The 17,919-nt window shown below is 46.8% G+C and overlaps 1 protein-coding gene across 3 annotated transcripts in view; it reads right to left on the reverse strand.

The window, feature by feature from the left end:
- Trappc9 (trafficking protein particle complex subunit 9) overlaps window positions 1–17,919 on the reverse strand; it is a 541,325-nt gene that overhangs the window by 167,660 nt on the left and 355,746 nt on the right. The gene's annotated exons all lie outside the window — the stretch shown is intronic.

The following is a 17,919-nucleotide window of genomic DNA, read 5'->3' on the forward strand; positions in this document are numbered from 1 at the left end:
ATTCCTCAGTCAGAAGATTTTCCTCACAGGAGCTAAAAATAGCTAACACGATTCTGCTTAGTCCCAACAGCAACAACCACTTTTATCCATAGAAACTTGGGCCCAGACTGAGAGAGTTGCCATGGAAACAGCACAGTGTGGAAGGCACCATGGGCAAGGACACATGGTGGTATCTCCCTGCATAGCCTCTTGGGACTGCAACAGCCTGGGCAATGGACTACACTGGGGTGGGGGTGAGGAGGGCAGGGGGAGTAGCATTAAAGCTGTGACTCAAGATGTCATCTCCAAAAATCTGTCTTTGGTGGGTAGCATGCAACCCTTAACCCTCTAGCAAGTGATTTAGTCTTTTTTTTTCCTCCAAATAATTAAAGCATGTGGGTATGTTTCAGAGAGAATAAGAACTCTGGAGTCTTCAGAGGTGGGGTCATTGGGGGTCCTTTGCATTGCAATTGCTGGAACCTAGTGGACCTTTCCATGTCTTGGCTACCCCAGCAATAAAATAGAAGTGACAGAGCTTGTACCAGGAAATGTCGGGAGTGTGTGTGATGCCTGGCTCATATGTATTCAGGAACTAGGGCTGCATTCTCTCTATCTCTAGCTACATATACTCAGGGAGAGGAAAGACAAAGAGGTGTCACGTTCCCTGGCAAGGAAGAGTGGGCATCGAGCACGGCCATAGTGAAGGGGCTGAACAGAGAACAAAGCATCGAGCCCTACAAAATGCAAGTCACTCTGTTCCCCTCAGGCTGAACCACCAGCAGAGTAGTCAGCCAGCCCTGGAAGTCCTGCCCATGATCCTGGCCTACAGACAGCTGCCACTCTTTCTTCTCTCCAAAGACCCTGAATTCAAATAGATTCAATCTATTTTCTGATCTCAGACATATCACACAGTTCTGCCAACTGCTCCCTCCACTCACAGTCCTGCAAGAAGACCTTTAAGATCATGAGTGACAGATGGTAGCTGACTGACCCATGAATGGAACTTAATTCACTGAGTCTGACGGGGACCTGAGCTGGAAGGACTCACTGCTTTGGGTCAGATGCTCGGCAGTTGAGGAAACTGAACCACATAAAAGAAGCTCATGGGGAGGAATTTATGATCATAATGACAGAGACAGAAGCAAGGGAAGAGTGGTCATCCCAAGCCCTCCAATCATCCCACATTCCACACCTATCACCACAAGATGCTTCCACTTTTTGGACCAGCATGAGTATGTCTCTGTTCCTACTACTGAACATTCTCATTTTTTAAAGCTCAATGTCTTTTCTTCCTTTCTTCCTTTTATCTCAGCCTGGTGAGATCTACCACCTCACAACACCATGGTCAAATGCTACCATGAGGTTCAAATTCATACTTTGCCTCTCGGGACCACAGTCTTTGCCAGTGCCTGTTTCCAGGTAGCTGTCAGCCTCTCTGCATGTACAATAGTGCTAGCATGTGCATCTGTTTTGTCTCCACCTCCAGACTGTAAGCCTCTCAGGGCAAGACACCTTGCTGAGTGATTTCTATGACCCTGACTGCACTCAGCCCAGAGCAGTTACTAGGTACAGTTATCCGCAGATGTGCTATTCCACCAAGAAGAAACCCTGGGTTTTATGGCAATACCACATTACATATAGAGATGACAAAGATGAAGCTGGCTAATGACATCACTACACTTACTCAGGGATGATTTAGTACAATGGTCCTCAAGGTGAGCCTGAGACCCACAGGGTGCAGAAAACACAGTATTACAACCTATTCCCATGTATCTTACAGAAAAGCATGTGAAATTAAACCTAGTCCACGTTTCACAGGCAGATTATTCAATGAAAGCTGGAGAGGAATGCTGTCTGTAAATTGAGCCAAACGGCAGTTAATGCATTCCATAGCAAATGCTGACATACTATTCCCAGGACAAGGGAAGTACTGGCTCTCCGGGCCAAGTCAGTTTTGTGGCTATAACCCTCTGTGAACTACCTGTGTTAGTCCCATTGGCCAGGGGTCCCTTCTACACCACTCCTACCCACAAGGCAATGAAGGCAGCTCCCTCAGCTGCAGACCTCAGCCCCTAGCATGGGGCTCACACCTCAGGCATTCAGAAATCACTGGTCACTTAGAACACTCATATGCATTCTGGAATGTGCCCTTGGTACCTAAAATGCTAGGCCTTATTCAACTCTCAGAGGTACAAATTATGCCCACATGCAGCCTTAAGAGCTTGCCTTTTGTCAAGGTAACACCCCCACCCCAGCATTGCAGAAGCTCCTGTGGCCCCTCTACAGACTCAGCCTGAACACCCTTTTCAGGTGGGGTCAGAAGGCATACCGGTGCATGCCAATGCAGAACCTACAAAGTGGTCTTGAGATCCCATTTAGCAGAAAATGTTGCATTCATGAATTCTTAATAATCCAAAAATTTATCAAGAACAAAGAACCAACGTCTCCAAGGCACAGCAGCTTCACCTCCTGGTCTCTGGGAGCCCACGGCTGACATGGCTAAACAAGATCCCCCTAAGGAGCTGTCTATTAGCATTCATCAGCAGTGACCTCTGCTTCCTTGTTCCAAAGGCCTCCCCAAACACAAGCAGCAAACACACACAATGCAACTTCTTTTTAACAATAGAGAATAATCACAAGGGGAGAGAGGCAGCTCCATGTCAAGCACAGCAAGCTGTGTGCTGCATATGGAGCAAGTTCACACGGGATAACTAATTCGAAATAAAAGAATTTCCTTTAGCCTAATCAGAAATGAACAGCAGCAAAGAAAGCAAGGTGGACTGGCATCTGAGAGCCTGGGTAGCATACACTCCAATGCCTTCAGATTTTAAAGGGGAAAGCACTTAAGTCTTACTAGTTTCACAAAGCAACCATACTATGAAGCCATAAAGAGTTCTGGCCAATACTAACAGAGCACCTCCTCCCGGCCACTGCCTTAGAGGTGAGGGCTCAAGGATAGAAGGAAAAGTGTCCAGACTTGATGGCTTCTCACCCTAGAGGGTCATGTCACATGACCCTACAGCAGGAGACCAGATGCCACATAGTCTAACCCAAGTGCTAGTTTGCCAGGTTCCTGGGCAGCGCAGTGGGAAGCACAGGATGCCTCCAGGCCTCACCTATCCTTGTGTCTAACTGGGACAGGGCAGGAACTCCCCTTCCTGGCAGGGCCTCCTCCCCACTCACTTCTGGGCCCTTCCCTCTGCTCCGATAGGGTGTGTGGGCAGAAGAACCCAAGGGCCCATGCTGGATCTTACAGAACATCCTGCTGTGCACAAGATGATGATGTTTTTAATTCTACTCAGCCTCAGTCTGTCTGTAAGACAGGCATAAATCTGCCTGTCCTCTGGGGTTGCAGGGAGCACAGAATGTGGCACATACTGAGTGTCAATAAATTTAAGTTCCTCTCTGGTCCCACTACCACACCTTCCTGGGAGCACAGATGGGGCTATGTTTCTGTTTCAGCCACAGAGGCTGAAGCTAGTAGGTGCTCAATAAACTCCCATTAACGTACCAAATGCTGCATTTACCCATGGAGAAGAGCTGTGCATGTCACAGCATGAGTCCAAGGTTATTTCTATGTGACTATCTTAGCACTATATCTGCCATGCTGTCTAGCACCCACCAGGTGCTCCACTAAAGTCTTCTAGATGAATACAAGAGGTACGAAAGAAGAGAGTTTCCATGAGTAGCTTGACAGGATAAGGAAAAACATGTACCGTTTACACAGGGCAAAAGTTAAATATGAAGGTTGTAAGAAATATGGTACTTTGGCTTTGCATGCAAAGTAAGGGAAGTAGATTACATTACTGTGCAAAGTCCTCAGTGTCCCTTCCTACATGGTCATCCACCCTGTCCCAAGGCTTCCAGAATGTCCTGTATTGTTCTGACCAACAGAAAAGTGCCCGGAAGTGACATGGGCCACTGTAGACAGCATGTCATGAGCCCGTGTGGTACTTCCCCTTCCCTTCTTCCTCTGCCTTAGAATCTACCTGTTTCAGAGACTGAATATTCTTGCTGCTGTAAGTCATGGAGCTCTGGGCCATTTGTTCCTGTAGAATGACCTATCCTAAAGAGGATGATCCAGATCAGGATTCAATTCCATTCCCATCTATTCCCACCATGCTGGGCATGAGGCTGGGTGCCAGCAGAGATGAGGAAGACAAGAGTCCTTGGTAAAGGTCCCTGCCAATGGAAAGCTGGGTATCTGAATGCATCTCTATACTACATGTGAGATGTGTAAAGACCGACATGTGGGCCAAGTGCTGTAGGAGCATGCAGTGGCCATGCAGTTGGGAAGCCTGAGGAGTCTAAAGGACCAGGAGGTAGAGACACAGATGGTGTGGGCAAAGCCTCCAGAGAGGAAGAACAAGGTCCCAAGTACTATAGCACCACATGCTGCTTTGCTCCAGGATTGCTTCTTTTTCCTCTGCCATGGAACAATAACTGGAAGCAGTGGACAGAAGTGGTTAAAAAAATATCCATTGGATTTGGCTTTAAAAAGTACATGTTCTTTGTTAATGTGAAACCAGAACACCTGCGGTCTGTGCCCACAGCTGCCTGCTCATGTCCTTATGATGTATCCCCAGTCCCTAACAAGCCCTGGAAACAGGCTGCCACTATCAATAGTCTGATGCTCCTCAAGATGGGCTGCACACCCTGCCTCTCATCCTTCTGGGATCCCAGGGTTCCCAGGGATAAGACAATACTGAAATCTGCTGGGAAGACAAGGTCAGAGGGGACAACAGACTTTGGACCAGACCAACCTGGGCTTGTACTGCTAGTGGACAACTGCCAATGCACGCTCATCCATCCACTTTCAACACAATGCTTAAAGGGTTAGGAGACTGTCCCAAATGCACAGCACATACATGTGGTAGGGAAGGACTCTAGCCCATTCTCTGGAGCCCTGGGTTTGTGGTCCTCTTTGATTTCATAAATGGAGAGACTGTCACTTCAGAAAAATCCCTACGCTAGAGCACCCATACTCTGGGATAGAAAGAATAATATTCAGCATTTTACGCTTGTGTGCAGGTGTGTGTAAGTACACCCACCTGTCACTGAACACACACACATACACAGCACACCTACCGCACCTGTCTCGTACAGCTACTCTCAAACTGGAAGATTTGAAAACGCAACCGAGAAGGTGGCTGGAACAGGCATGGGATGACTTGGTGTCACTGCTTGAGAAGACAAATGGCATCAAATCAATGTCTGTCCACCCTGAGTGACACATATGTGCCTTCTGTCATATAGCCTTCCCCTTCAATGAGATTTCGAGGCTCAATGCTGCTATACTTTAATATCTGATCTCCAGTGCCTGGCACAGGTCATGGTTCCTAGTAAGAACCTGATTCTCTACTGGAACAAGGAAGTCATTAGTGAGACAGAGCTCACTAGCCATGGGAGGTGTCTCAGTGGGTATCATACTATGTATCTCAGGCCTCTGGTGCCATTCAGGCACATTGCTTGATCTTGACAAGCCTCAGTTTCCTCACTGGCAGGCAGGTGTGATATGATAATGATCACGGAGCTGGCAAGACAGATCTGAACACCTCCTGCTATCACGACCGGGCTATAAGACATGAACTTGCATAGTATGAAGCAATGGTCAGTGCAGAAAGCTGTGCAATAAGCCTTGTCCAATGCCAGAAGGCATTAAGCATCAAGCTCCAGAAGCCAAAAATGCTCCTCTCTGACATAGCTGGCTTTACTGTGTCTGTCTTGGGTGGGTTCCAGTGGCAAACAGGTCTTCTGAGTTAATGTAACTTCTCAGAGACTTTCCGAACTAACACAAATTAAATGACTCCATTATGTCAGCCCCATTTCACTTTGGTTTTACCACCAACAGCTCTAACAGGCAAGCACTTTGCTCTATGACACTGCCTTGTTGTCCAAGTTCCTAGCCAGTTTTCAGCATTGAAGAATTTCTTTCATTATGTGAAAAATGTTGTGTAAGCCACAGTCCAAGGAAAGACACAGCAATTTTTCTGGGCCATAACCAGTCTGCTGACAAACTATAGAATGCCTACCACAAGATGCTACCCTCAGAGAGCAAGGCTTCTGGCTGGCTTGTGCCCTGCCAAGGACCAGTGTTCAAGCTGTCCCCACAGAGATACCCAATGAACATCCTTCTTCGTCTTCCCCCTTGCTCCATCTTACAGCAGGACTTGAGCCCCATTCCTGGGCTGAAGAGCACTGGGCAAGGTGGAGGGGAAGAGCCCCCATGCCCACAAGCCACCACCGAAAGCTTGTAGCAGGGAGTAAGGAAAGGCAGTAAAGGGGACAGCCACTTTGTCTCTCTCTGTTCACATCTCGTGGCCTACCTCTGAGGAGGGTAAGCCCCACAATGAATGAGGAGCAGCTCTGTAGAGGAGACCACTTCATCCTGGTTCTGGCCAAAGCTTCCCTCAGGAGCAGGCTAGGACTGAGGGGTACAAGTCAACTTTGGAGGGCATGCCCAAGACTGCAGGCACATAGCTACCTGCCTTGTGAATGGACAGGTGCAAAATGCCACCTCTGCACAGTTCACTCAGACAAACGTGTTCCTCCCTTCAAGCCAGGCTGGCCTCAGAGGTGGCTGTAGGGCAAGGTGTGGGTGGGATTTCAGGTCATGTACAGCTTACACAAGACCAACCTGTGCCATTGTACACATGGACCGCCATGTGCAACCAAACCTGAGCTTTTACCACATGTGCTACCCCAAATAACCAGCTCAGAACAGATTACAAACCTGAATATAAGATTAAAACTATAATACTTGTGGAAGAGAAGGCAGAAAGAAATATCTCTGACCTTTGACTATGCAAAGGTTTCTTGGATATGACGCCAAAATATAATTTATACGAGAAAAACACCGATAAATTGGACTTCATCATTTAAAATGCCTGCTTACTATGAAGAAAACAAAAGGCTGAGTCGTAGACTGAAAAAAAAATTTCCACATCACATATCAAAGGACTTATAACCACAATACATGAAAAATTCTTACAACTCAAGAAGACCACTACCAAGTGAGTGAAAAACATGCACGAGGGATTCACACAGAGGTCTCCTTGCATGAGATCAGTGTGCACCATCAATAGCAGGGCCATGCAGGTAAAACTGCAGGAGGCACCTGGCACACCCCTGCAGGGCAAACCTGAAACTCACATGAATAAGACTTTCCAGTCACTGAGAGCTCTGAGGCCACCCAGCTTCTCTGCCTTCTGCAGTGGCACTGGCCTGGGGGTCACAAACACACAGGTACCAGGAAGGTGAGGTTGATCCTTGGCTCCACATTCTTTACAAGGAGTGGTGACAGGGCGACATGGAGTCCAGGACAGAGGGCTCCAGGTGCAAGTGTCAGCATCTTGGGAACAAGCTAGCTGTGTGATCCAGCAACTTAGCCCTTCCCCAGGCTTTCATAAGTTGACCCATCAGATGGGGATAGTAAGTACAAGAAGTCACCAGCTCAGGTCATTTTTAGGGGAAGTATACACAAGGCCCTGCTAAAGCTACTTTGTGCTGAAAGACCCAGACATTCTGAACTCAACTTGCCCGTCTTCTCCTCCACCCCTGAAGACATGGTTGTAGAGAGCTTGGGGATGTTGTGATTCCCTTGATGGTGACAACCTGCCCCACCTGGGCATTCCCAGAACCACTTATCCTCTGTTCAGGGCAGCATTAGCCAACCAAACTGCTGGAAACCTTCCAAGTCCTGAGAGCCCTGACGAGTGACAGCACTGCCCCATTTCCTCTCAGGCCACCTGCTGCCATGTCTGAGGACATGTTGATCTAGACCAACAGTATGTATCCTCATCCATCCTTTCCAAACCCAGACACCAAGACCTTTGTACTTCACTTTGAGCTATGGCAGGAAGAGTGAGGGGACTTCTTAATGTCAACAAAGCCACCAGGGATGAAAACACGTGCATGAGGCATGAGGCTCCCATGCTGGGCATTTGGAGTGCAGGCTAGATGAGGGAGCAACCCTGGGAACCAAGTACTCGGTGCCTTCCCACAGTCACACAGCACCTTTGAAGTAGCTTTAGGTCATGTCCAGTGGGACATGACCGAGAACCTAGTTGCTACTGCTAGCTTACAGAGATAAAGAAAAAGAAAGAAATCAGAAAGACAAGTGAAGCACTGCCACAGGTGTGCAACTGGCAAAGTTCCAACTGTGGGACCTTGTTTACTCAATGAAAAACATGCAAGAGATAAAGAGATGCATGGGAAACTCACAGGTTAAAAATGGATTTGTGTAACGTCACTTTCTTGCATTTTAATTTAAACAAATCTTACATAATATGACACCAAGACTACCGGAAATTTAAGCAGTGACTAGATATTTGATGATAATGAAGAATTGTTAATTTGAAAGCATGATATCATATTATAATCTTTAAAAGAGTACCAGCACGAGATGTGAAAATGTTTCCAGATAAAGTTCTATGGGTCCTTGGATTTGCTTCAAAATAACATGGGACATGGGGAAGTGCATAGGGGCGGGATGAAAAGACTTGGCCATGAACTGCCACTGCAGAAGGCAGGAGACAAGTACATGGGGGTTTAAGGTGCTATTCTGGCACACTTGTATATATTTGAATCCTCCATAATAAGGTTTTAAGGTAAAAGAATGCATAACAATGGCTCATGTGTCTACACCATGCTGCAACTGGCCTATCACTCTGGTACTTGCAGGGAAGCTGCCCAGCCCAAAGGCAAGTGCAGCTGGATTCTTTCTCCACATTGGACAGATGAGCTGAACTCCAAAAAGGTGGAAGAATGGTCAAGGTCATGACCAAGAACCAGCAGACCTGGAATTGCCATCAATTTCTGCTTGTTCCAAGTATGTTCCTTTTTCTATAACAGGTGGGCAGAGACACTGGAGGTCCTGAGGGGTAGCTTCACCTGAGAGAGCTATGGGCTCAGAAATCAGATTGTAATCCCAAGGAAGAGGAAGAAATCTGGTGCCCAGATCCACTGGAGTGCTGTGGCTAAAGGAACAAACACTTGAGCTTGGGGGTTCTGGTAATAAGCCCCGACCAAAATGCAATCCCCAAAGACAACATAAGACTGGCGTCTGTCCTTGTTACCTCTTCTGGTGACCTGACTGCTAAACACCACCATGTTCCCCTAAAACCTTCTGTGCAAGTCAAGCTTGGCATAAGTACTAGAAAAGACTGAGCTTGAGCGTCTGTGAGCCAAGGCTCTGCAGACATTTCTCTCTACGGTGGAGGCACCCTTGCAAAGGGCCAGCTGCTATAGCAGAGCTGTGCTAATTCATCACTCACCCACCAAACTTTCCTAGAGCACCAGTAGGTGCTGGACAGAGGAGCACAGGTATCCCAGAAGGAGCCTACAGGATGACAGGAGGAAGAAGGGGACTGCTCTGCTCCATGGCTTCCTGGGCTCCCTGAGAGTGTCCTGTCTGCCTGTGATTCCCACAGGCACACCCAGCAAAACAGAGCCTCTCTTGTCCCTTCCCCAGGGGGGCTGTCAGCTCCATGCTCCCCAGACTTCCAGCCCTGATATTTTCAGCCACTGGCTTGGATCTCTGCTCTCTGCAGCTGCCACTGGACCTGCGCAACACAGCGTGGGCTGCTGACTCACTCGCAGTTCTTGATATTAAATCTCCTTTGGTAAATAACTACTGTGGTTTCTCACTCCCAGCAGATGAGGACAGAACTTTCTGTCCCCACTTTAGAGATGAGGGAGAAATCAGGCAGATGAGGCCCCAAATGAGACCTATTGACTTGAGCAAAAAACCTGGTCTCATCATCTCCACAAAAAGGAAACATAATCTCTGATGCACGCCCCTCACACAGGCATGAAGTGTCCCCGCTCGCATGCTGCTGGAGGAGTATAACAAAGGGGTGCTGAAAAATCACCTCCTTGTCCCCCACCTGCCACACATCAGACATACTGTCAGCACATGACGAGGATTAGCTTCACTGTTTAGAACTGCTGGGACATGGGCTGCCACCCCATTTCATGGAATGGTCTTTGGGACCTCAACAAGGCCAAGTGACTTGCCCAAGGTAATTACATAGCTGTGGCTGAGCCTGGCCAGAACTGTATGATGTGCTCCAGGCTTACACCACCAATCTCTGCATGACAGTGAGATGCTGAGAGGGCCCTGCAGACAAAAGTGGACCTTGGGTGAATGTGGGGCCCCTATTGCCTCCCAAACACGGAGAGAAGTCTCTAGGCGCTACCTCACTAAAGAAGCCACAAAGAACTGCACAGAGAAAAACCCAGAAGGAAAACCTAGGATTTCTGAAAACTGAAAATCTACATAAGTGTATGGAAACCCAATCATGCCATTTTATTTTCCTGCTCACAAAAGAAAAAGAGTTTTTCCTGCCATGAGTCAGCAAATGCTGCTGCATCTTCTGGAGCACTGAGTCTCTGAGTCCAGTGGCTTCTCTGGCTGAGCTCTGACATCTCTGTGCTCTGCCTACTGTTGGGAGACTCCCACCCACCCAACAGCCATGGAGGTTTCTATCAGGAAAACTATGGAAGCTTCCAATTAGCAGGGAGGCAGTCTGGGGTGGCAGAGAGAGTGCCGGACAGGGCACTGACTGGGAAACCTGGGTTCTAACAGCTTCTGCAGGGCTTGCTAAATGAATCTGAGTCTCAGGCACCACTTCAGCAGAAGGGGAAGAGCACAGCAAGACACATCCACTTGATTCTAGAAGCTAACTCTTTGAAAGAGTCACCCATTTTCCTTCCAGATCCCAAATCTAAACATGTAGAAAATCCAGCTCCCCGCCCCCCAAAAAAAATCACCTGTAACTCAGAAAGGATGCAGAATAGAACACCGAGGCCACGGGATTAAGAAATGCTCAAATATTCAAAATAATATTAAATAACATCCAGCAATAAAACTGGGCTCCACACAATTAAGTATCACTTTAATGATTCATAGGGTTCTTTGAAACGCTTGAAGGAACTAAGTGAGAAAGTGTTAGAGACAGTCAGGGGGTAGAGCCAGATATTTGCGTCTGGGGCAGTTCTCAGCTTGGATAAACAGAAACGTGCGACACAGCAGAGTAACCCCCAGGAGATGGGACAGCATGGAAGTCGCAGCCTCAGTATCTACGTGGAGGAGTTTCAGGGTAGCCCAGTTGTACACTGGTCCTCCTACACCAGTGCTGTCCTGTGATCTGTGTGGATGAACTGACAAGATGGACGACCCACTCCCACCCTCCCAGCCATAATTTCTCCCATGAGGACAGTGTTTAGATGCTTCATTGCAGTGCTTCTGCAGCAAGGGAGGGTGGAATGAAGCCCCAGGATCTTGAAGCATGTAATAAGATAACATCTATTACCATAAATTAGAAAGAGTTTTATGCATAAATCATGGGTATTGTGAAATTTAATTTTAATGGTTTGATAATAAAGCAAAAACCCAATAATTATCATATCTTAATTTTCCAGTATACTTGCTGCTGGTGACCCTGTACTTTCTTAAGAAAGTCTGTGCTGTTTCTTTTCTCTGAAAAGCCCTCTACAGCTTAAAGCTAGACTGGAAAGAAGCCCTGTTCTGGGACTGGGAGAGAAGCCCTATTCTGTAGAACACAGTGGGTCACCACAGCTGGCTGCTGCCAAGAGGCCTGTGGGTGACGGCCCAAGCTGAGATTCAGGTCCAGACAATTGAGTGACCCTTACAAGTCCTGACACCACTTACCTGTGGGGAGAAATGGGCACAGAGACCAGCCTGAACAACTGCTCTAAGGATTAAAGAAGCTAAGTGTGTGAAAGTGGTACCATGAGTGACACCACTCCAGGGATAAAAATGGAAGTTAATACAGTCTGCACAACTGGGGACCGCGCTGTGAACATCATGACTAATGGTGTGTGGAGTCCAGGAAATGTAATCACTGCAGACCAAGCAGCACAAATCACACTGGGCAAGAGTGAAGTTAACTGACAGTCCTTAATTACAGAATTGATGCATTGAGCATGTCATATAGACTTGCAAGCTCAGAGATGACTCACTGGCTTCCAAAGGACCTTTTAAAGAAAAGATGATCAGGAAAGTGAAAGTACTCTCTATACCTTATTTACTGAAATACTGAACTTTAAATTAAGACTAAAAAGATATCTCTAAGAAGCACAGACATGAGAGTGGTGGTATTTCTTATTTTTAAAAACTCAAATGTTGATAGTCTATGAACAAGTCTTTTATACCAGTCCCTATACACACACACACCCCGCACACCATACTGGTCCTCCTGCCCATGCTGGAATCCCCTGCCACCCTCTTTGTCTGGCATGTTCTGCTGTGAATTAAATGTGAGCATCCCCTCCAAATTCATAAAACCCTAACCCTCAAGGTGATGGCATTCAGAGGTGGGGCCTTTGGGGGTGATTAGGTCATGACGAGGAATCCCCTTGAGTGAGATTAATGCCCTTTTCACAAAAGCCCAAGGAAGACCCCTTTCAGCATGCAAGGCACAACTGAACCCACCAGCCAGAAACCAGGAAGTGGTCCTCCGCAGCCTGAATAAGCCAGTGCTTTGATGATGAACTCTAGCCTCCAGAACTGTGACAAGTAAGTTTCCATTCTTTCGAAGTCTCCGTCTGTGGGACTGTTAGGATAGTCCTGATGCACTAAGACAGAAACTGCCCTTAGTGTAGGGCACTACCTAACAAATACCTAAATCTATGGAAGCAGCTTTGGAAGAGGGTGATGGGCAGAGACTGAAAGGTTCTGAGGTGTGCACCAGGAGACAGCCTCTCCACTGCCACGAGACCCCATCTTCTTAAGCAATCGCTGAAGGACGATGGCAGCATGCATGGCCTCAGCCATTCCTAAGAGGTCTCAGGTGAAAATGAGTAACATGTGATGGCCCAGCAGTACGAGGGCCCCCTGGGTATGAAGTAGCAAAGGATGTGACTAACTTGTGTTCATGTCCCAGTGTTGCCTGGGAGGCAGAACTTATGAGTGACAAAGCTAGATATTTGGCTGAGGAAAACATCTAAGCAAAGGTGCTTGGCTCCCCTTGGCTTCTTACAGCAAAATGAAAGAAGACACAAAAGATTTAAAGGCAGAATTGTTAAAATCAAAAGAAAAACAGAACTTAAAGATTCATAACATTCTCAGAGCCTGCCCACGCTGAGAAGAAAGAGAGAACATTGGTGGGAGAAAACATGAAGGGTGCGGCCAATGAGTGTGGATGAGGTTAATCAGTCATCTCAGCTGAGGCCAGGACACATGACATGAGAGGAATGACCCCAAGGCAACCCAGAAGTTGCCACGGATGCCCTTTCTAAACGGGCCAGATAGCACCTGTGGGGCCACGCCCACCCAGGGAAGTCACCAGTGTGTGTCTAGCTCTGGGAGCACAGACACAGAGCTGCTTTGGGGTGGGACCCCAAAGAACTTTAGGGGACAAATCCCCTACCTAATGAAGCTATAGGGTGCTGGCCTACTGTGTCTGGAGGGCAGGACTCTCACCTGAGATGATCTGAAATGGGGGATCCCTGCCCAATAGAGCTGAAGGAGGAGCATCAAGCTGAAAAGGGCTGTTCACAAGCCTTAACGTTGTTTGCCCTGTTGGGTTTTGAACTAGCTTGGGACCTGTAACTCCTTCCTTATGGCTAGGAGGTTCTGTCTTGCCAGTTCATCCACACAGATCACAGAACAGCACTGGTGTAGGAGGACCAGTGTACAACTGGGCTACCCTGAAACTCCTCCACGTAGATACTGAGGCTGCGACTTCCATGCTGTCCCATCTCCTGGGGGTTACTCTGCTGTGTCGCACGTTTCTGTTTATCCAAGCTGAGAACTGCCCCAGACGCAAATATCTGGCTCTACCCCCTGACTGTCTCTAACACTTTCTCACTTAGTTCCTTCAAGCGTTTCAAAGAACCCTATGAATCATCAAAGTGGTACTTAATTGTGTGGAGCCCAATTTTATTGCTGGATGTTATTTAATATTATTTTGAATATTTGAGCATTTCTTAATCCCGTGGCCTCGGTGTTCTATTCTGCAGCCTTTGGAATGGGATATCTAGCCCATGACTACAGTTCTCTTGTGTTTGGGAAGTACATGACCCATTTGATCTCACAGGCTCACAGCTAGAGGAATTTGCCTCAGAATGAATTGCACTGTGAGGCTCACCCGTATCTGATTTAGATATTAGGTGAGACGGGACTTTATACTTTTGAGTTGATGTTTTCATAACTGGAAATAGTTAAGATTTTGTTGTTATTGGCATGAAATGAATGGGTTTTGCAAGAGAGAAGGGTATAAATTTGAAGGAGCTAGTAGAGTACTGCGGTCTGAATGTTTGTCCTCTTAACCCACATGTGATGTTACCATGGTGGGGGAATCTTTGGGAGAGGATTAGGTCTTGAAGGTGCAGTCCTCATGAATGGGACTAGTGCTCTTATAAAAGAGGCCCTGGAGGGGACTACTCACCCCTTCTACCATGTGAGGTTTCAGAGAAAATATAGTGGTCTAGAAGGCAGCCCTCATCAGACCAAGAACTTGCTGGCAAGGTGATTTTAGGTTTCCAGCATTCAGAACTGTGAGAAATATGTTCCTATTGTTTACAAGCCACCAGTATATGCCATTTTATTACAGCAACACAAATGGACTAAGACATCTTCTGAATTAGCATCTCTTATGCTGGGAAGCCTTCCTAGCTAGCTCTCTGTCCCCCAGAATGGGCTGGGTGCCTTCATATGTACTGTCAGTTCTCCCCAAGCTGCCTTACCTTCCCTACCAAAAGATAAGCAGTGCCACAGTTGCTGACCATCTTAACTCTTGTTCATGCCTGGCCGCTGGCAGAGATTCAGGAAATGCCCATTGAATGGGTAAAAGAACACCCTGGAAGCCAAGGATCCAGTTTGAGTCTCCTTGCTCTGGATATAATCCAAGTGCCTCCCAAGGGTCCCTAGTGCCAAAGGCTGGGTCCCCAGGGTGGAGCTATGAGGAAATGTTATGGAATCTCTGGGAGGTGGAGGCTCCCATGAGTCCTGGGTCATGGTGGGGTTCCCTCACAAAGCAGATGAATGGCACTCTCTGGCAATTCTCTTCATAAGTTAGCTGGCTCAGGTACCTCACTGTAGTTGCATAAAACTCACTAAAACACTCTTTGCCCTTTCATCTGCTGACTACAGTTGGAATTTTCAAAGATGACCACAACTTAGCACAGACTGCATAGAACGAGAAGAGAAGAAACAAGTAAAATGTGTTTATATCTGTTCCTCTTGTGCTAGGTAATGTGAGATGACCTCTTTCTACCAATAGAGAGAAAAAAAGGCAAGCCCCACAACACCTAACTGGAGCTGGTCTCTCTCTTGGATCACAGGCCACCATTGAACGCTGTGGCTCTGAAATGAGCATCACGGAAGCCACCTTAGTGGGACTCTGGTTCTTTCCTGTAAGACCAGGCTGTGCTGTCACTCTGTGCCTTCATATGTCCTGCTCCATCCCTGCCAACACCTGCAGGAAGAGTCTGCTCCCTCCCCAGTTCAGAGGCACAGGGAAGCTTTCTTCAGCATCTGTGAAGCCCAAGGAATAACAGGGAAGGCTCCTCACAGAGAAGGGGAGGCTGGAGATGGACTGTGCTCACAAGTCTAGGAAGAGACAGGGCACAGAGGAGGCAAATCCCGGATGTATGGAGCATGTCCAAGACCAAGGTCTCTGAGGCCCTTCCTACCGTTGTCGACTATAACTACCTCTCTGCCTTTTCCACCTGCACTGCCTCAAGGGCACCAAAAAATAGCAAAGCCCTCCATGGAGGCTCAGCATGCACCTGACCCAAGGAAGGGAAGTGATTCTCTGCATTCCGGGCCTTGGGGCTGGTACTATCCAGCAGGGAGTTATGACAGAGTCCCCACAGGCTAGGGCACATCCTCAGCAGTGGAGTAACTGGGGCCAGCACCAAGGACAAATCTTTTAAAGGAGATGTGATGCCATGGCCTCTGCTTTGCCCACTGTTCCCCACCCCACCAAGGACAGCAAGGCACCCTTAGGGTAGGGCACCCAGGTTGGTTAAACACTCCAATGTCCCACTGTGCTGCCATTCCCCAGTGAGGCTGGCTCCTTATTTATTCATCTTGGCACTCCTGGAGCCTAATGTAGGGCTTACCACATAGCAAGTTCTCAAAGTATCAATATTTATTGAATGAATATTTTATGAATAAATAAAAGGAATATATGAGTTAGGAGCATTCAGAAATGAGAAGTTAAGCGAAGAGCTTAATAAAGAAGAAGCCTGAAGCACAAAACCAAATTGCAATGATTTGCCGCTGAAGTTGTTAATATCACTCAGCCTTGCGTTGCCAAGAGTGATTCATGCTTACTCCACAGAATAAGTTCAGCAATTTATAATTTTAAAAAGTGTTTCACAGTGGTGTCATAAGAAGACCACATTTATGTTCCCAAGATCCTGGGCTACATCAAAACATTGAGACCAAGAGGTAGGGAAGAGGGCTCACAGATCTCCACACGATTAGGGAGGCCAGCCCTGGGGAGCATCAGTGCCCTGGGAAAGTACCTGTCCTTTTGGGAGGCAGATGACATGTTCACTCTGCCTCCATGACACATAACAGTGAAGAGCTCAGGGGTCCTAGCACATACGCCAGGTGGCAAGTCCTGTCCAGGGGAAAAGAATGAGGTGGTCTTGAGAGTGTTTTCTGGCTTCTCTCACAGGAAGACCATAAACGTCTCCCAAGACATTGGGTCTCCCTAGCTTCCAACTATCACCCAAACTGGTCTTGCTATAGGGTGCCTTACCTTATGTTCATGTATGTCATTAACAATCACATTAAATATGTATGTATTGGAAGCCACCTCATAGTGAGTGCATTAGCATAGAAATGAATAAGGTAGCATATATATGCAATGAAATATTAATAGCAGTCAAAATAAAAGAATCAGATTTATATTTAACTCCAAAGTGTAATGCTTATTTTAAGTCAAAAAGACATACATGATAAGGAAGCACTGTGTTGTTTAAAAACAAAAAAACAACTCTCAAAGCAACATTTGGTTTTGGATCTATGTATACACAACAGCAGCAGTGTCCCATAATTTGAGTGGCATCTTCACTTCCAAGACAAGAGTCGCCCTGAGGAGGAAGGCAAGACAAAGATGTCATGTAGAGGGAGGGAATAGGACTCATCTAGCTTTTTTCTTATCAAGAAATTCAAATACACAGTTGAAAGAATGAACACCCATGTGCTCACTGGGAAGTGCTACTGCTGACACTGCACTGCATCTGTCTGCTTCATCGTTGATCTGTCCCTTTGCCCATCCATTAATCCATCTGATTAGTTATGCACTTCTGAGACTAATGCAGACGCCCTACATAAACCCCAAATCCTTCTGTGTGTGTGGATCCTGAACTAGAGCTCAACATTTGTTTGCAGTGTTTTCTTTTGATGTAAAATTGACACACAGGGAAATTTATAAGTCTCAAGTGAATGTGTGCTGAGTTTTAACAGATATATACACTTGTGTAACCCAAACCCCTATCAAGTTACCCCACCTGAACATTGCCTAGAAAACAACCTTCAGCCCTTTCCAGGTCAAATCCCATCCCAACCTGTCTAGAGACAACAGATGTTCTAATTCTTTCTATTGGAGGTTGATTTGGTTCGTTCCAGAGTTTGAAGTAAATGGAATCACATAGCATTTGCTCCTTGGGGGTAAAGGCTGTCTTCACTCCCCATAATGCTCCTGAGTGTTTCCTTCATTTCTATTGTGGGGTAATATTCATTTGTAGGAAATAATACCAATTCTTTATCCATCCTTTTGTTAGGGACACCAGGGCTCTTTCTGTTTGTTGGCTTTGGAACATTCTTGAATAACTCTTTTGTGACCATTTGTTTTAATTTTTTTAATAACTAACTAGGGCTGGGACAGCTGGGCAAAAGATAAATGTATGCTTAGTGTTATAAGAAAGTGCCAGAACTTTTTTCACAGTGGTTACACT

This window comes from Castor canadensis, chromosome 3 (assembly GCF_047511655.1).
Source record: "Castor canadensis chromosome 3, mCasCan1.hap1v2, whole genome shotgun sequence".
NCBI lineage: Eukaryota > Metazoa > Chordata > Mammalia > Rodentia > Castoridae > Castor > Castor canadensis.